The following is a 20,419-nucleotide window of genomic DNA, read 5'->3' on the forward strand; positions in this document are numbered from 1 at the left end:
CATATACTTATTTTTTCAAATATATATTGTGATTGGCAAAATATAGAGCCACTTAAAAGCCTAGGATTTCATGCTTTGCTTTGGTCATCATCAAATTATAAAATAGGTACTAAAAGAACAATTATTGTCATGTGGGCTCTGTGACCATTTTTTGAAGTTAAAAATTATCATAATCAAATAGGGTTATTCCAACCACTGGCATAGACAGCTGAAATGTAGAAAAGAAAGTGAACACTTTAGCCTAAGCAGATCGAAGGATTTTTTGTTTGTTTCCTGAAAGAGATCGAATTTGAATTCAGCTTTGAGTAATAAGTTCTTAACAGCAGGGTCATATCTGCAGTTCAGCTCATTTCAGGTGTTTCAATGTATTTGAAAGGATAAAGGCGGCAACACTCGTACCTTCATGCTACAATATTCTCCACGAAGTGTTATGATACTTCAAAAGCAGAAGGTACACAGAGGAATTGGAGCACAGGTAGATGGAAACCTCAGGTTAATTAACTTCCTTTACGAGCATCCAGGTTATTAACAAAGACTTGAGAAACATTCACCTTAGGAATGTATGCCAATCAGTCAAGAAGCTCTGAAACTTATTTGATCAGATTTTTTTAAATGTCTTCTAAACACTACAATCAACTGTGAATATCTGCCATGCCCTCAAAACTAAATGAAGGAAATGTTTGTATAAACATACATGTGTACAAAGAATCATGTATATGAGGACTGTGCCTTCAGATGAAGTGCAATGGTTTTTATTTGCCTCATGATGTGGATGGAGGTGTGGATATTAGTTCAAGATTGGCCACAAACTCACCCTGTATAATTTCTTGGGCAAGTCACTCTATTTTTCCTAGGCTTTGATCAGATAAAATAAGGGGTTGGAGCAAAGAATTCTTAATGTCTCTTCTACTGGCATGGTTTTGCTTTTTGGATGGTTACCGTGGTGGGACAAGCCCTCTGTCCCCAAGGGATCTGACTGGTACCACTGCTCAGCCCTCTGACCCAGGAGAAGTGGACAGGGTGTTGCCCCAGGATGAGAACAAAGGGAAAGCAGATGAGTTCCCTGTTAGACCTGGAAAAAGTCCCAATAGGCTCTCATTCCTATAAACCCTCTGCAAAAGTTGTTCTCTCTACAAGAGAACACTTCACTCTCTTTGGTTCTGAACTTTCCCTTTAGGCTAAAATATGCCAGTGAATCAAATTTCTGTTTTTCTTTGAACTTGATTTCAACTCATATAACAAATGCTGCCTACTCATTCCGCTGCACTGCTGTGGGGGAGATCATGAAAGATGACCCCACTCCTTTACATAAACGTTTTGGGATGAAGGATCACAATGCTTCAAAATATTCATAGCCTTTTATCTTATAATTCCTTCCAGAAATCTACCTTAAGGAAGTAATTCTAAATATCATTTAAAATTCAGGCATAAAGATGTTCACCATCACATTGTAAAATTTATAATTGCAAAAAAAATGGATGCAAACTACATGCCCAGATAAGGGAATGGTTAAGTAAGTCATAGGTTATTAAAACAGTGAAATAATAAATGGTCTTAAAGAGTTTGAAATAACAACTTGGAGTCTGCTTAGTTTGCAAAATGATAAGTAGAGAAAGAGATACAAAATTGGTTGTATGATTTTAACTCGGTTAACAAAATATAAATTAAAAAATATAAATAAGAAATACAGCAAAATGTTAACACTGATATTTCTGAATGCTGGGATTCTTTGTTGCTCATGTTCATTTATTTGTATTGATAAGCTTTTATTATTATCAAAATAAAAATACGGTTCAAATATAAAGAAACATGCATGTACAAAATGTTCACAATAAAACCTCTCAGTGAAGTAATTCAAAGTTATTTTCTTCTTTATATTTTTCTTCATTTTTCAAATTATATACTATTTATATAACCAAAGCAAAAAAATTCAGAAAGCCCGCAGTTCAGGAGACCACACTGAGACAATTATCATGGGGCTCCTCCCCTATCCCCTACCCCCATGGTGGCCCTGATGAGTTGATGCGGCTCAGTAGCCTGCCAAAGTGACCCAATTGGAAGGTGCTCTACTGTGCTTGTCACTAAATTTAGACACCAGGTGGCAGGAGGAAGGAGAATGATCCAAGGGGGCAGCTGCCTAGGATGTCTCAGGAGCCCAAATCTGGGGTGTGCTATTGAATGCTGGCACACTTCCAAACATCCTGGACAGCCATCGCTGCATTGCGTGTCCTGAGAACTGGGGGCACACTCACTTGTCCCTACAAATGCCCAGCCCGTGCACCACCGCCAGGAGTTAGTCGAGGCAGGGAGCCAACTGAACAGGTGACCCCACTAGAGACTTCAGGATGTGCTCCACTGCTTCACTCTGCTGCCCTAAAGGCTGGCAGACTCCAGCTGCTGGGAGGTCGGATTCCAGCAGATTGCAGGCTGGAAAAATCCCAGGAAACAACTAGGAGTTCTCCTCTTTATCTTAAACATTTGGCATCGAGATGAAGCATGAGGGTCACATTTGTCTTCCAGCTCTTCCACTAACTAGCTTGGACAAGAAGCTTGACCTGTGTCTCAGGGTCCCCATTTAGCATTGCTCATAGGACATGGATGCTGGATACACGGCGTTGAGTGAAGGACAAAGAGCAAGAGAGGGAGGGCCTCATGAAGCATGCCCAGGAAGGCTCTCAGGGACTTCTCCCCTTTGGGAAGCAGTACTCCCTCCCCCTACCACAGACCACTTATCTCAGACAAATTCCCTTCCGCCCAGTGCAGGCTTCTTCTGGCTTTCCTCTTGGTTGGAGACAAAATCTACAATCCAGTCCACAATTAAGCATTACTCGGTTTTATCTCCGGTGTCACCCAGCACAGGCTCATTCAATGTCTATTTAAATGCGTGTTAAAGACATAGTTAATAAGTGGAGGTAGAAACAGACATAGAAGATCACATTCTGGCCCTCACCAAGCTCATTGTTTAGCCAGAGGAGAGAGAACTAGTTATGATTCAAAGTGCTAGATGTAAAGTAGAAGCCTGTATCAAGCGCTTCCTGGGGCCTTGGATTAGGGGGCCCAGGAGAATGATGGGGAGGGTGAAGCAAACTTTCACCTTTGAACTGATGCTGAGGAGGAACGATTTGCCTGACGGATGGTGGGTGTTCACAGTTGAATGCGAGCCTAAGAGAGAGGAACAGGTGCCCAAGCTTCAGAGGAAGGGGTGAGCTTGCTGCATGTAAAAAAAAATAGGAAAATGAAGAGATGTAGGGGCAGGAAGAGGGGGCCCTCAATGTCAGCAAGAGAGTGTGTGGTGGGCGGTGGGAGGGGGACTCCAGCACTTGCCCAGGAGGTCTGCACGGGAGCTACCTGGCTCATATTGCAGAGATGCTGTTTGAAAGGGTGGAGGGCTGAGGCTAGCCTCTGCATTGTGTGGGTTAAACTGAGGCACAGTGCAAGGAAGACTGCAGGTGCCGGGAACAGACAGAATCTGTGGGCAATCAGGACTCAAGAAATCACACGGAGAACGTTGTCACAGGCAGGGGGATGGTTAAGGGCTAAGCTGGGAGAATGCCCAGTGGCAGGGTTGGTCACGGCAGAGTTCCACCATTGGCTGGTGGGGTAGTGAGAGCAGCTTTTCTCCATCTGTCTCACGATCGAGCTACCTCTAACATATTTCCATATTAGTCTTAACCATGACTGTATTATATTATCTTTAAAAATGTGGAAAAGCCCCCCACCCTTATTTCCCACCACCCACCACCCCTACCCTGCTGCACTGCTCTGGTCACACAGTGGAATCCAGGCTAGAGCCCCGTGAAACCAGCCCACAAGGGTCAAGGGCACCCCAGGGGATCTTAAACATAAAAGGGAAAATAACAGCACATCAAGGCGTTCCCAAAGGGCCAGCCAAGTGAATGTTGAAGCCCACGCAAGCTCCTCTTAATGTTGAGAGAGAGGAAGAGCTTCCTGTGGGTGGGTCCCAGGGGAAAGATAAACAAAGGAAAATGGGCATTCAGAGGAGAGGGGGAGAATGGAGGCCCCCAAATACAGCTTAGTGTGAGAGTGTGCGCATGTGTATGCGCGCACAAAAAATGGGGTTTGGCCGGCCCAAATACTGCTTCCACAGTTGGGGATTTGGGGTGTCCTCAGAGAGGACGGTGGGGCTAATTTAAGTCATCAATCTGCTGGAACTTAGTAGAAATGAGGTTTTAGTAGGATTCTTCCTGTGGTTACTGTGGTTAAACAGAAATTCCTTTTAAATGATGTCTGAAGAGTGAGTCAAAATGAGGCCAGGAAGCTCGAGATGACTAAGTCCTGGCTGGAGCACGCAGGAGCTGGGCTGAGGGTGTATTTACGGAGCGCTGGAGCGCACAGGAGAGAAGGCTCCAGAGGGAGGAGCTGCTTCCCCAGCTCTCAGCTCTCACCCTGGGCGGGGCCCTCCCTCTCCTCCCATCTCACCTTGGGTTTTGGAAGGAACAGTTTTCCTTACAGATTTCTTGAGTGTGACTGAACTTCAATAATCATAGTCAAGCCCATTTTATTTTTTCAAAATAAAGTTTCTTTTATTGCTTTTTATTAAAAAGCACCGCTGTTCATTATAGAAAAACTAAAATATATAGATAAGTACAAAGAACAAATAGCAAAATATTCATAATCTTACTTACTTTATAGAATCATTAATAACACCATGTTAGATGATTAAAATACCCTCCTAAATAAATATATGTATTTGTGATATACAGAATATATTATACATAATATAATACACATGATACATATAACATATATTATATATACACAGATTATACCTCTCTTCAAACAAAAATAAGTTAATCCTGTATATGTGTTGTGATTTCTTTCCTTCTTTTACCTGACATTTTCTGTGGGGTTAACATCATTTTGAGCCTTGCATACCATCCTATTACCTGAAGTACTAAGTTTTTTTAACCAGTCCCCTGTTGCGGGACACTTAGGCTATTACAACTTTTTCTCTCTTAATAACAATGCTGTAATGATCATCCATGCAACTAAATATTTGCATAAATTCTTAATGCTTTTTTTGGTGTGAATACATTCCCAAAAGTCAAATTGCTTGTAGTTTCTTGATGTTCATGTGTTCGGAAAATGAACCCCAGAGACTGGCCTAAAGACTACACAAACTGTAAAAGCTGGTGGGGAGGGGAATGGACAACACAGAGCCAGAGCCAGAGCCAGAGCAGACCCATGGGCTCAGACGTAGTGCTGTTTGCACTGTACAAGAAGAAGAAGGGACTCACCAGATTCCTCCGACAGTGGGAAACACCAGCTGTGAATATGGGAGCCACGGTTATAATACTCGCTTCTTGTAAAAGCGAGTGCTCTTGATTCAAAGTCATCTATGAGAGCTACTCATGTCCAGGAGACTCAGGTCTGGGATACAGCTGGAGCATGTGCTGCATCCATCAGCCCTGTGGGTAAGAAGGACCTGTCTTTAGCATGCTCGGACATTGCCTGTCTACACTTCTGTCTCTCCTCCTGGCCACGGGTGAATTGGGATATGAATGTCTTTTAAGTTCTATAGGAATGTCCTGGACCATTATTCCACAGTGCCTACTTCTCACTTAACATTGCTGCCTTAGCGCTTTTGGAGAGCATTCCAAAGGCTTCAGAACAGAAACACAGATTACCATATTTATTAGAAAGCAGGGCAAGACTCCTCCCACTCACCATGCCCCACCATGCCTTGTTGTGCCATTTATATTGAACTACCTAGTGGCTGAATCTGTAAACTAATAATCTGCACCTAAAGAAGTAGATGGCTAGATGGGGATGGAGCACTGGGACAGGCGACAGATTTATAGAGGAATACAAGTTGGGGGTGTAGAAGTAAGGGGAGGGTACGCAGTGAAGTTAAAAGCATGTTGGCTTGGGAGTGAGGGCACTGGGCTCCAGCTCTGCCAGTGTGCTGTGTGGTTTTGAGGAAGTTGCTTTCCTACTCTGGTTCTGTTTCTCCATCACTTAACCAGAGACACCAAACCAGAGGAGCTCCACTGTCCCTTTCTCGTTTAGCTGCTCTGCTGTTTTCCTCACTCATTTGATAAGTTTGTTCTGTAACGTGGTTCAGAGCCTTCTTTTTGTGACTTTTGATACTCTTTTTCGTTTTTTTTGAGTATTATAGACAAGTTGCCAATAACTGATCTTATGTTAACACCATTTAAAAAACCTCTAAAGCAAATTTTGATGTCCTGATGCCAGTATCAAAGGCTTTCAGTAACCTCTCCTGCAACAACAAGCTCTTGTTTATAGGTGACCATGCCACTTGTGTTTTTTTAAGTCCTCTGTTTTTTAAAAGATTTTTTATTTTTAAATTACAGTTTATGTACAAACCAATATTAGCTTCAGGTGTACAGTCCAGTGATTAGACATTATATAACTTACAAAGTGATCACCTGAAAAATCTAGTACCCATCTAGCACCAGACATAGCTATTACACTGTTATTGACTATATTCCCTATGCTGAACTTTATATCCCCATGACATTCTGAAACTACCAATTTAATCCCTTCACTTTTTTCAACCATCCTTCCCAACCTCCCTCCCATCTGGCAACTATCAATAAGTTTTCTGTATCTATGAGTTTGTTTCTGCTTTGTTTGTTTATTTATTTTGTTCTTTAGATTTCACATATAAGTGAAATCTTATGGCATTTGCCTTTCTTTGTTTGACTTATTTCACTTAGCATCCACTAAGTCCATCCACGTTGTTGTCAATGGCAAGATTTCATTCTTCTTGTGGCTGAGTCATATTCCATTGTACATATACACTACTTCTTTATCCACTTTTCTAATGATGGACACATAGGTTACTTCAATATCTTGGGTATTGTAAATAATGCTGAAATGAACATATGGATGTGTATGTCTTTTTGATTTAATGTTCTGGGTTTCTTCTAATAAATACCCAGAAGTGGAACTGTTGGGTTATTTTGTGTCTTTTGTTACAGCCTTTGTTTTAAAGTATTGCTACCGCAGCTTTCTTTGTTGTATTGATTTTTATGAAATATCTTTTTCCATTCCTTTACCTTCAATTTGTGTGTGCCTTTCAACCTAAAGTGAATCTCTTATAGACAACAAGTATGGCGATCTTGTTTTTTTAATCCATTCAGCCACCCTGTGTCTTTTGATTGGAACATTTAATCTGTTTATATTTAAAGTAATTTTTGATAGAAATGTAGGTATTGCCATTTTATTATTTATCTTTTTTTATCTTTTTTATTCTTCTTAAAGATGACCCTTTAACATTTTTTATAATATTGATTTGGTGATGATAAGCTTCTTTAGCTTTTTCTTGTCTGGGAAGTTCTTTATCTGGCCTTTGATTCTAATTAATAGCTTTCCTGGAGAGTGATCTTGGTTGTAGGTCCTTGTTTTTCATCACTCAGAATATTTCATGCCAATTTCTTTCTGGCCTGCCAAGTTGCTGTTGAGAAATCAGCTGATAATCTTATGGGAGCTCCCCTGTAGATAACTAACTGCTTTTCTCTTGCTGCCTTTAGGATTCTGTCTTTGTCTTTAACCTTGGCATTTTAATTGTGATGTATCTTGGTGTGAGCCTGTTTGGATTCATCCTGTTTGGCACTCTGTGAGCTTCCTGGACTTGTGTGTCTATTTCTTTTCCCAAGTTGGAAGTTTTCTGACATTTTTTTCAAATAGGTTTTCAATTTCTTGCTCCCTCTCTTCTTCTTCTAGCACCCCCCTCATGTGAATGCTGGTACATTTGATGCTGTCCTGGACACCCCTTAAACTATCCCCATTTTCTTAAATTCTATTTTCTTTTTGCTCTTCTGATTTAATGTTTTCTGCTACCTTCTAAATCATTGATTTGATCCTCTGGTTCACCTAATCTACTGTTGATTTATTCTAGTGTATTCTTCATTTCAGTTATTCATTTCTGACTGGTCCTTTTATCAATATTTTCTGTCTCCATTTTTATGTTTCCTATCTCTTTGTTGAAGTTCTCACTGAGTTGATCTGTTCCTTTTCTAAGTTTATTGAGCATCCTTAAAACCAGTGTTTTAAACTCTGGTAGATTACTTGTTTCCATTTTGTTTAAGTTCTTTTTCTGCAATTGTGTCCTTTTTTCAATTGGGACATGTTTTTTGTCTCCTCATTTTAGCTGCTTCCCTGTGTTTGTTACCATATATTAGGTAGAGATGTACTGCTGCATCTTCCAGTCTTGGCAGAGCATCCTTATGCAGTAGATGTCCTGTGGGGCCCAGTGGCACACCCTCCCTGGTCACCCAAGCAGGGTGCTCCAGGTGCATCATCCCCCACCCACACTAGTACAGGCTGTGTGCATACTCCTACTGTAGCTGAGCCTTGATTGCTGTTGGCACATCAATGAGAAAGATAAATCCCCAGGCCAATCAGCTCTGAGGAATAGCTGAGACTATAGTAGAGGAGCTGCAGCGGCCTACCCCATGAAGTAGGACTCACTTCAGTGGGGCTCTGGTGCCTGCTAAATCCACCTCTGGAGTGCATTGCTCATGGAGATGGTTGGGTGGTGCTTCCATGTTGTCTGAAGCTGTCCATCAGGTCTACAGGCTCTGGGGCCTTCTGGGAGGAACAAAGAAGATGAGCTGCTGCCTGTGCCCTGCCCAGGGCCACCCAGTATGAGCTACAGAGCCGTCTGCAGATGGATGCCTCTAGCACTGAGCTTGGAGATGCCCAGGAGGGCATGCTGAGGCCAGGTACTATTTGTTTGAGGTCTTTGGACCTTTGAGAAATTATTAGGAAAGTCCAAAACATGAGCCAAGACAGGCCTTTTGTATGGAAATGATACTGGAAGTAGCTTGGGAGGGCTTGAAATTTGGGTGGGGTAGTGTCTCAGAGAATCACTAGGGCTGGGTGAACAGTGCTAGCCAGGCTGATGAAGGCTCAGATATGGTGCCCACCTGTGCCAGAAGTAGGAGAGCTCATCAAAGGAAAAATGGTCTCTGCCAGCACTTCTGTCTCGGAGAAAGCTGCCCTCTAGCTCTCTCCTTGATGCCAGATAATTCAGTTTTTGCCAGTATGTCCCCAGTGTCTTTCAAGCTGCTGCCCCAGTGCTGGAGCTCAGAGCAAATGTGTCTGAGTAAGTCTGTGCATGGGCCTTTTGAGAGGAATGCCAGGGACTCCAGAAGCCCTCTGTCTCCTTCAGCCACAATCCCGGTTGGTTTTCACAGTCAGAAGTTATGGGAACTTCTCTTCCTAACCCTGGAGCCCTGGGCTGGGGAGCAGGTGTGGGGCCGGGACCACTCACTCCTCGGGGGGACCTCTGCAGCCCTGATATTCCTCCTGATTTTTAAACACTGCATGTGGGTGTGGGACCAGCGTATTCCCATCTCTGCCCCTCCTACCAATCACCACATGGCTTCTTCTGTTATATCCTTAGTTATAGGACTTTTGTTCAGCTAGACTTCAGATAGTTCTCAATGATGGTTGCTTTCTAATTTAGTTGTAATTTTCATGTGGTCATGGGAAGAGGTGAGCAGTGCATTTGCCTTTTCTGCCATCTGATCAGAAGACCTTACCCCTTGAATTTAAAGCCTAGAAGACAGGGGCCTCCAGGAGCCAGGAATGTCCAGCTCACACATACTGGAATATGCTGCATTTTTGCCCAATTTCTGTAGGCCTTTGGGTCACCAGGGACTAACTACGGAGTTGGCAGAGAGATTTAGTCCAGCATGCAAGCCTAATCAAGTGGTGGTAGCTGCCTCAAGGGTTATAATAAAAAGGACTCTAAGCCACTGCCATTCTCAACCAGAAAGAGTGCCATGTCTGCCATGAGCGAGAAATGTGGGACAGCATCACTGTTTCTCACTCTCTGTGACCTAAACTTGGAAACTCAAGATGTTTGCTTTAGTTCCAGCTTTCCAATGGGCTCCTATGTTCCAGGGTAGTGATACAGAAAATCAACTCTCTCAAGGAAGGTGAGTTACAGTAAAAGGAGGTGACTGCATCTCACCCAAAACCTTCCAGCAGCGTGGAGGCAAGGTGTCTCCTGTCAATCATACACAGGACTTCCTCAAATTGCATTCCCCTCTCAGGTGGTAGCTTATCCTCTCCAAGACTTTTCTTGACATTAACTTTCAATTTTTTCCTGTAACACATTTTGTTTGGAGGAGGTAAAGTGGGTACTCACAGTGAAATTGTCTCTGGGCCTCACCCCAGCCAAGTGGCTCAGTTGGTTGGAGTGTCATCCTGTACATCAAAAGGATGCAGGTTCAATTCCTGGTCAGGGCCCCTACCTAGGTTGTGGGTTTAATATCTGGTCAGGGTGTGTGCAGGAGGCAACCAATCGATGTTTCTCTCTCTAAAATCAGTAAGCGTATCCCGGAGAGGATATAAAAAAATAAAAACTGGCTCTGGGCCTCTGTTTTCCATCAGGAGGATGCTGTCTGGCTCATTTACGGGCCAGAAGTCAGAACTTCAAAGAGAACCACTATCTTTTAGTGACACAAGACTTAGAAGCCAGCACCCAGGGAAATATTTGATGTTTCCCCTCATTCTTTTCAAGTGAATACAAAATAAAGCAAGTTCAAAATGGTTATTAGTGGAACTGTAAGGTGGGGAATAGCAAACCCCAGAAAGGTTTTAAAAGCAGTCTTCCTAGAACTGGCGACATCATGCAGCTCTATTTATGGCAGTATGGGCTACTGGACAAGCCAAAATCTGAAATCAGGAAGCTGGAGCTGGCTTTCAGCCTTATCCCTCACTGAGAAAGTCACTTCCCCTCTCTGGGCCTCAGTTTCCCCATCTGTTACCTACCCTGCTCACCTCAAAGGGTTTGGGGATAATCCAATGAGAGAAAGGATGTGAATATTCTTTGAAAAGTAGTCTCAAGAGCTATGTAAATGGAGGGAATGATTGTTTGTTTTCATAAGTGGAGTTGTCTCTTTGCCATCACTGCTGGAGAGGCTGTTTGGACCGTAAGTATTTGGCCTCTGAACTTTTACTCTGGACTGGAGCAGCTGTGGGTGGCAGGAATGTGGGGAGGGAAGAAATATCAGAGCTAGTAAGCATGGGCCTCAGTCTCAGAGCTGGCCAGGTTTCTAGGGGAAAAAAATCTCAAGTACCTCTTTGTGGTCATGAAGAATACACTTATATGATTGTTTTGAATGTTTCAGAGTCTGAAGAAAAACTTTAAGGGACACATTACAATGGATAACAATAGAGTTACCTGTTCAACTTAGGCTGCACCAATATGCATGAAATGGAGGATAAATAATTCAACATCACTCTTCCTTCTCTCTCTCTCTCTCTCTCTCTCTCACACACACACACACACACACACACACACACACACACTCTGAATCATCCAGTGATTCAGATACTGGTTTCAATTCTCCCCTCTTTGTACCTAATTAGAGCATTTCCAATATTCAAAGTTCTTCTCAGTTCCTTTGACATTTTATACTCAGTGCCAGGCACAATATATGGCTCCTAATAGATACTCAGGAAGGTTCTGATCCATAAAATATCACCTAATCTGGAGTATATTGTTATAGAATGGCTGCAAATGAATCATGCCTTTGTGAATCCATGTCCTTGCATAGCCCCTTTCACATTGACTCTGGGCTTGTCACATTTGCTTTGGCCAATGGGACCTTACCAGGGGCTTGAAAAGCACTTCAGAACATGCACACCGTATGTAGATGCCTGGGCCAGCCTCCTAACACTGTGCTATAGTCAACAGCCAACTTCAACTACCAGTCACCTGAGTGAGGTCACCTTAGACCTTCCAGCGCCATCAAGCCACCAGATGACTGCAGCCAGACAAAGTCAGCAGTATTGTCCAGCCTAGCTCAGCCCAAGTTGTTGGCCCATGGAATCATGAGAAAACATAATTATAGTTTTAAGCCACTGAATTTTGGGTTGACATATTATACAGTAAGAGAAAATTGAGACACTACTTTTTAAAAAATGTATAGACTCCTTTGGACCAGGAATGATAAATATGTTACATTTTGTCAACTTTAATTGATTGGTAGTGTCTTCCTGGGAGGCTGTGTTGAAAGGAATTTGAAAGTCACATTAATGTAAAAGAAAGCCATAATTCATTAGTAATGTATGTAGAGAACAAGGGTAGAAACAGTGGCAATATGTCTACCTTACATTTGCCATCCTTTTTCCATATTATCAATCAGAGGTCAATGAATAAGAAAAGCAGAATCATTAAATGTTAAATGGGCCAGTTGGTGAGGAGGTTTTCCCAAGAGTTAGGTAACACTTCCCAGGAAAAGTGATAGTGAAGGCAGAACTCCCTCAGTAGCTCAACCAGACATTACTCATATCACTAGAGAACCACAGTTTTGTGACTGAGGAAACCCACAACTTAGAACTGTATTGGCTACCCAGGTTTGCTTGGGCCAGTGCACAGTGGGCTTGCTATGGTGACAGATCCGGCCATCGGCTTCATAGGTCGAGAAGCTCAGTGTTCTTGGTGCATCCAAACTTGACTGGGCTCTTGGGAACAGACCTACAAGAACCACATTCATGAGATACTGACAGCAAAATAAAATCTGAGGACTTTCTAAGTATACAACAAGTCTTATCTGCTCCCTAGACTAACTTAGTCATTAAAAAGGCTCAGTCCCATGAAGAGGATGGAATAAAAAGAAAGGAAGTAGGAAGGTTCGGAAAGAATAGTTTACATGAGTCAGAAAATGCAGACAAAAAATCTCCGTCTGACAACTGTGCCCTTTCTCCAGTAATGGGAAAACCCTGACCTCAGGCCCAGCACGTGTCTCCCTTGGGAAGAACTTGAGGCACACTGACCACTTACGGACATTGATTCTTCTTCTAACATCTCTGCCAAACCCATTTCTTCTGGGGGACATGCTTCCTCAGATACATTAATATAATTGATAAGGCCATTGTTACTTTTCTGTTCAGAAGCACTTCTGGGGTTTTTACCTTAGTAAGAGTTTGCTTCCCCAGGTTCCTGACTGTCCATTACCACTTTGATTTATAAGGCATTTTATCCTTTCAAAGGTTTCTACATAATGCATTGATTTTGTCCATCCACCCATCTACTACCCATCCATCCATCCATCCATCCATCCATCCATCATTTCACCTATTTTATTCTATGAATATTTATGTACACAGTTGGTGCTAGAGAACACAAAGAGAAATAAGGCATGGGTTGTGTCTTTAAAGAGGCTCAAAAGTGAGAAAGGAGACAGATTCCAGGTGGGAAACTAGTCCTAGGCAAGTCCAGGGAAGAAATAAGGATGCTCTGACTAAGACTGAGCAGAGGTATTAGGGAAAAAAGGACAGATATCAGAGCAAGAGAGCATTAAAGAAAGAAAATGGCTCTGGCTGGTGTGGCTCAGTGGATTGAGCACCGGCCTGCAAACCAAAGGGTTGTCGGTTCGATTCCCAGTCAGGGCACATGCTTGGGTTGTGGGCTAGTTCCCCAGTGAAGGGCGCACAAGAGGTAACCACACATTGATGTTTCTCTCCTTCTCTTTCTCCCTCCCTTCCCCTCTCTCTAAAAATAAAGAAATAAAATCTTGAAAGAAAGAAAGATAGGAAGAAAGAAAATGGACTGTGATTGCCTAATGGGTGGGCAGTGTGGGAAAAGGAGGAGACCAGGATAAGAAAATAATTGTTAACTAATACTCCTTAGTGTCATCATCATTATTATTAATGCTGGTATTTACTGAGCACATCCACCATGTCAGTATTATTCTAAGCCATTTGTATGCCTGAATTCATTTAATCCTCACAACCCAGGATGTCTGGTACTGTCATTACACTCATATTTCAGGTGAGGAAGAGAGATAAGTAATTTGATCAAGGTGACACAGCTAGGGAGTGACAAGAGTGGATGACCTTCAGGTGTCCAGTTTAGTGTCTAAGTCGGTGCCTGCCACAAAGATAGGAAATGTAGAAGGGAGATACACAGTACAGCTTTAAAACTCTGCAGTTTGGGATACCCAGGACCATCCATGGGACCATCCCAGGGGGAGCTTCAGGAGGGACCTGTATGTATGGGTTGGAGGCCAAGGAGAGCACCTGTGCTAGGAACATTGGCTTAGACACCACGGTGTCCGTAGGTGGTGGTGAAAGCCACAGGCATGGTGTGGAATGTTAAGGACAGGACCAAGGTCAGGACCTGGGAGAAGACCCAAGAGTAAGTGGCATTTGGAGAAAGGACCAGGTAAGGAGTATGCAAACGAATGACTAAAGAGTTAGGAACCGAGGACAGGAGGTGTTGTAGAGGACAAGGGAGCGGAGTTTTAAAAAGGAGAATGTCCCAGTAGGTCACAGACCACCAAAGGGAGCATACATATCACACCTAAAAGCAGCCACTAAATTAGACACTTGGGAGCTTTGACAACCAGTGACTTTGACAACCACAGCGTTGGTGGCATGAACCCCAGCCCCCAAAGTACTGAAGTCAGTGGCTCTCCAACTCTGGTACAGAAGAGTCTCTAACAGTTTATTAAAATACAGGTTCCTAAGACTGCCACCAGAGACTGGCGTGATAAAGCCTGAGTTGGGGCCTAGAAACCTGAATTCTTAACAAGCCCCCTCTGCACTCAGGTGATTCCGATACAGTTGGTTCACAAACTATATTTTGATAAGCATTGCCCTGAAGACACAAGCATTTCCTTTCTCACTTGCCCCAGGTTCTGGTTCCCTGTTAAGTGATCCACAACCTCCCATGGGAAATCAACACTGTGAGTGACCAGCCTTTTCAGTTTACCCTCCCCGCTCAGGCCCTAGTGATTCAATCATAGTTTAATACAATTAGCAAAACACTCATACATGCCATAGACGCATACACACATGCGTGTACATGCACATATACACAGCATGCATACACAGAATAGGAGAGAAAGCCAGTTGTCCCAGAGATAAACCCCAGAGAAAAAATAAATAAATATAAATACACATGACTAATCCAGTAAGGGAAATGAGACTAGAATAATACAAAAGAAGGCAATGCACAAAGTGAGTCAAATAGCACCAAAGAGAGCACATAAGTGAGGTTCTGAACCATTAAGAGTGAATATAAATACACTGTATTTACACTAAGGAAGAAGGTACAAAGGAACACAGAGGAAGGAATAATAAATTCAGTTTGGAGGAGTTGGTGAAGGCGTCCCCGAGAGGGTGTTGTCAGAGACAGTCACGGGAAGACTTCCAGCGGCAGAGAAAGGGAAAGGAGGAACAGCCCTGTTAGAGAGGGAAGGCTGCCGGATCCCGCTGTTTGCAAGACAAATAAGAGGAAGTAGGGTGGAGGCAAGTGGCTGCAGATGGAATGACATTGAACAAGGTTGGGAAGCTACCTTGGGGCGGTCTTTGAGGCATGCTACGGGATTTGGACTTGACCCTGAAGAAGTGGAGAGCCCGCGTGGGTTTCCGTGCGGACTGCATCTTCCGTTTCCGGCTTAGGCTGTGACGGTGGGGAAGCTGGCGGGTCTCTTCCCCTCAGTCTACTACAGCACCCAGGAGACAGGAAACCTCTAGTTGAAACAGACCCTGCATTTACTTGGTGTTTGCAGCCTTTGAGTTTTTCTTCCAAGCTGTGGAACCTGAAGACTACCATTTTGGAAATAAACCACAGGGAACGAAGGGGGAGAGAAAGAGCGAGAGAAATAACACTCAGATGAACAAAAGGGGTATAATATCTCCTGTTTAAACATGGATTTAAAATAATTACAAAAAATCAAGTTTTGTTTTTGCAGGGTGGACTAGGGGAAGAGAACCAAAAATGACAAAAGAACAACAAAGGAGAAAAAACAAGCATTGGAGAAAAGAATATAAAAACAGGAAGGCAGCAGGCAGCGGTTCCCCATGAGGTCACTGGCAAAGGCCCCAGGGGCAGATTCTTTGCAGGTCATGGGGGTGGCAGGGGTGGTGGGGAGCTGAGGTACAGCCTTGGGCACTAGAACAGGAGGTCAATGCCAGGAACTTTGGAAACTATTTCTATATGGGATGGGGAGGGGTAGTCTCTTGGCTGCCCAACTGGGCCCTGGGGGTGAAGTAGAAGGCAACAGCTCCATTCTGAGTCCTGTGCCTGGGCCCCTGTGGCTCAGACCAATGGCCTCTACCTCTCTGGGCCTGTTTGCTCATCTGGGATTCAGTGCGGTTGGCCAGGCCTCTGTGCGTGCATGGCCAAGGGGCACATCAGAATCCAGCTGTGCACTCTGGCATGAGTGGTGAGCGGGCAGAAGGAATGCTTTATATTTCAAATTCTCACCAGAATATTATTCTGCCTGCCAAACCCAGAGCCCACGGGGCCGTGACCTCTTAGAGAGGTGCCTTTTTCTTATCCCAGCCCAGGAGCTCCGTGGGATAATGGAGGCCTTGGAGGGGGCCCGGGGCGGTGCAGTGGACTAGGTTGGAAAAATAGGCTGAGGCCACCCCACGGAGAGTCTTGGATGCCATGCCAGGGAACTTGGACTTGATCTTGAAGGAAATGGAAAGTCAGGTGCACTTGAGCCCACTTGCCCGGCCCCAAGCTCTTTCCCCGGGCCCGCTGCACGGAGAGCCTCTGCTGCCACTGTCACCCTCCTTCTCACACAGCAGGCCGTCTCAGCCTCCCCGGGCATGAGTGCTGGCTTCGGCATGACCTTTATTATGCCCCTCTGATTAGAAGAGCTGAAACGGCTCTAGCACCCCTGTCCAACCTGACCTGGACCTGCTGAGGCTGGGCCTGTAGCAGGAGGCCCAGGTACACCCAGAAGTGTGAGGAGTAAATGCCTCATGGGGTGAATTTTGACCAACTTCACTTCCCCTTTCTCTCACTGTCACTGCCCTGGGATTAACTCTGCTTCCCATTCAGCTTCGCCTCGTGTTTTTTAGGGAAACTGTGCTAAGACAGAGTGTTCTCAGTAATAACTGATTCTGGCCATCCCACTGACCCTGGCAAGTGAGGGCTTACCACATTAGTAAAAGGGCTTTTCTTGCCCTGGTCAATGTGGCTCGGTTGGTTGGGCGCTGTCCTGCAGACTGACAGGTCACGGGTTCAATTCCCTGTCAGAGCACATGCCTGGTTTGCGGGTTCAGTCCCCAGCTGGGGCACGTGCAGGAGGCAACTGATTGATGTTTCTCTCTCACACTGATGCTTCTCTCCCTCCCCTTTTCTTTCCCTTCCCTTCTCTCTAGAATCAAGTAAAAAAAAAAATTTTTTTTTTGAATTAAAAAGGACTTTTCTTGCTCCCGAGTGTGTAGGAACAAACTCTTCCTTGCCAGAGACATTTGGACAGTACAATCAAGAGGGCATGGAGTCAAACAGTCCAGGGTTAAAATCGTAATTCCCATCACTCAATAGCTATGGAAACTTGGCCAATGACTTGACTTCTCTAAGTCTTGGTTTCTACTGTGAGATAGAGATAGTAAAACTTCATGGAGTTGGCAATGATTAAATGAAATGAGATGATGTATGTAGAATAGTTAGCAGATTTCTGGACACGTAGGATGAACTTGGACAATGCTGCTCTGTTGTGATGATTAGAAAAAACGAAGAGTAGGCACCCAGGAGGCCTTTTAGTCAGCGCCTTGTAACAGCATCTGCAGAGAGGGGACATCAGCGTCCTGGAGGAGGGGCCAGTCTGGAAAATTTCCCAGACTAGGTTCTGAGCATGGAGAGGGACTTGAATGTTAATCCATGTCCTACCCTCCACCCCAGTCGCTCATTTCATCCACGGGCCACACATGCCCACACCCACTCAGACACGCCATCTGATTTCGGCCCAGAAACTGTCCACTGCTCACTCACGAGGGCTGTTCCCACTGCTGCTCCTGCCCCCATTTCATCCTCAGGAGGGACAGGCTCCTTGCCTGGCTCGTTTCCGCTCTGGCCTTGGTCTTGGGGACTGAAGGTGAGATTTGGCAGGAGGTGAGGCCGAGGGCAAACTAGAACAGAGACTCTCACTGCTCACAGCCTCAGCAGCCTGCGGGAGACTCTGATGCCAGCTCGGATGTCAGCCACCCAACCTCAAGGCCATTGTCACATTCGCACAGCAGGCTGCTGCTGGGGCCCTGGGGTTACTTTCACTGTTCCACTTCTGAGTGGTAACAGGCCACTGGTGGGGCAGACTGGAGAGAAGAGCGGAGGGGTTTCTGACTCTTCCTTCTCCCCTGGATTTCTACACCTGCTCCATATCTGAAACTGGGCCCTTAGGTATGAGGCAACTGAGGCAGGCTTGAAAATGTGCTGCTGTAGGTCTCACAGAGGCTTAAGTTTTGTTCTGTTTCATTTTTCATGATGAGGACGTTTGTACATGGAAAATGCCAGAAAGAGAGAGAGATAAAAATTGGAAGAACAAACACCCAGAAGAAACCTGGGGGGTGGAAGGCTGTGGAATCCAGGACAGAAGTACATCCACCCTGCAGACCCAAGAGACCAGAGATGGGGTTAGCCCAGAGTCGCTGCTTATAAATGGGACTAAAGGACATCATTATGGGAAGCATCTTGCCCAATGCCCAGAGACTAAATACTTATTAAACCCAAGGTTTCCCTTGTCCCTCTCCTGAGATCAGTCAAAAGATAAGTGGCTCAGAGACATTTTGGTCATCATCAGACCATCTTATCCCCACCCTGTGTGTCCTCTCCTTCTCCTCATCACTAGGGTCAAGTGACCGGCCTTGGGCACAGCTCAGGTGCTATGGGACAGATGGCCAGGTAGGTACCGTGCCTCTCCGGCGATGATTGATCTCCCTGTGCCCAGGGTTTTAGGGGCAGCACACAGCTAAGACACACTAGGACCTCTGATCCCTCGGGTAAGAAGGCCCTTTAAGCACTGGGGCCATAGGCCTAGATCTCAGCCCATCAGTCAAAAACTGCTCATGAGATAACACTCTGCCTTTTCTCCTAGGACCCAATATATGAACAAAAAGTCCCACTCACCTTCCCTGGCGCCAAGGCCAGCTTTATTAAAAGGCGCTGTTCTCAGGTGTCATTATAACCGACTCTTTCTCTGTTTCCACAGATTAGTTGTTTCCCCAAACTCCCCGTTGTGGGTAGGAAAAGCTAGAGACCAGTGTGACTTAAAAATATGCTTCTTGGCAGAGGATTTATTGGCAGAGCAACCAAGTGGAGCAATTAGCGCCACTTATTGTCCTTATATATAAAATAGCTTAGTGCTCAACTCTGGCCTACCTTCCTGAGAGGCACACAGATATCAACCAACTGGCTTGGCCTTCTGGATGAGAGATGAGCCAAGAGTCTGACTTTTTTTTTAAACAAACCACTTTCAATTTTGTTGATCCACTTATATAAAAGGATAGAGGACCAAAAACCAACAACCAGAAAAAAACCGTCCTCCTATACTGCATCTTTTATGACCGGGTTCAAGTATTCATCCCTTTCATTTTGGCAGCGTTAAGCTTTTGTTCTGTAGTGATGCTTGGTGTGTCGCCATCTCGTGGTAGAAGCGAGTAACTGCCTATTTATGCTCTGGGATTGGACTCGCTTTTTCAGTAAATACTGTTTTGTTGAGGGTCCACTCCGCACCAGGCACTGTATGGTAATTGCAGTCGTCTGTGGTAGGGATCTGCCCCTGGGATTGGTGGTAACTGCCGCTCCAGACCTTCCATAGCAGTCACATCATAGGAATCCTGTAGTCTCACCCCCCACTCTCTTTGAGGTTTCACCCAGAATCTTGGATGCTGAAGGAGCCTGATGGAATCAGGATGCCTGGGGCTGCAGAATTAATTTCGGGCCCAACAAAATGTTCCTTTTTCCAACTGTGGTAATTTCCCATCCTCCACGGCAGTGGCTCTCGGCCCCGGCTGCACGTTAGAATCACCTAGCAGGGGTGTCCAAACTTCCGGCGTGTCTGCGCCACACTGGAAGAAGAAGAGTTGTCTTCGGCCACACATAAAATACATTGTGACATGTCATCACACACAAAGAAGTCTCATAATGTTTTAAGTAAATTTATGGTTTTGTGTTGAGCCGCATTCATAGTCATTCTGGTCTGCGTGCAGCGCGTGGGCCGCAGGGTGACACCCCCGAGTCCTGCAGGCTTTTAAAATCAGTGATGCCAGATCTCCCCCCCCCCCCCCCCGAGATTCTGATTTAGTAGTTCCGGGGTGAGGCTTTGGAAATGTTAAAGCTCTCCAGGTGATTCTAATGCGCAGTCAGGACTGGGAGATGCTATAAAAATTGATGGGTCAGACGTTGCCCTCTTTATTGCTATTACCCGGAAGAGTTACTCCCTCACACTCACACACACCTCTCCCCACGCCCCGCACTCAGACAGAAACTGGCGAGCAACAGAGCCCCATCATCTAAGAACTTCATCTGTCTCTCACATTACAAGGAATATTTTCCAAGTTTCCAGGGGCCTTTGAGAAGCTCCACAGGCTACTATTAAAGGGTGTATGACCAATAGACTCCTTTTCTGATTCTCGTCCAGACTACGGGAGCATAAGCAAAGTAGAACAGGTTAGC

Source organism: Pteronotus mesoamericanus, unplaced genomic scaffold, assembly GCF_021234165.1.
Source record: "Pteronotus mesoamericanus isolate MK-2021 breed Mesoamerican mustached bat unplaced genomic scaffold, CSHL_Meso_final contig_100, whole genome shotgun sequence".
NCBI classification, from domain to species: domain Eukaryota; kingdom Metazoa; phylum Chordata; class Mammalia; order Chiroptera; family Mormoopidae; genus Pteronotus; species Pteronotus mesoamericanus.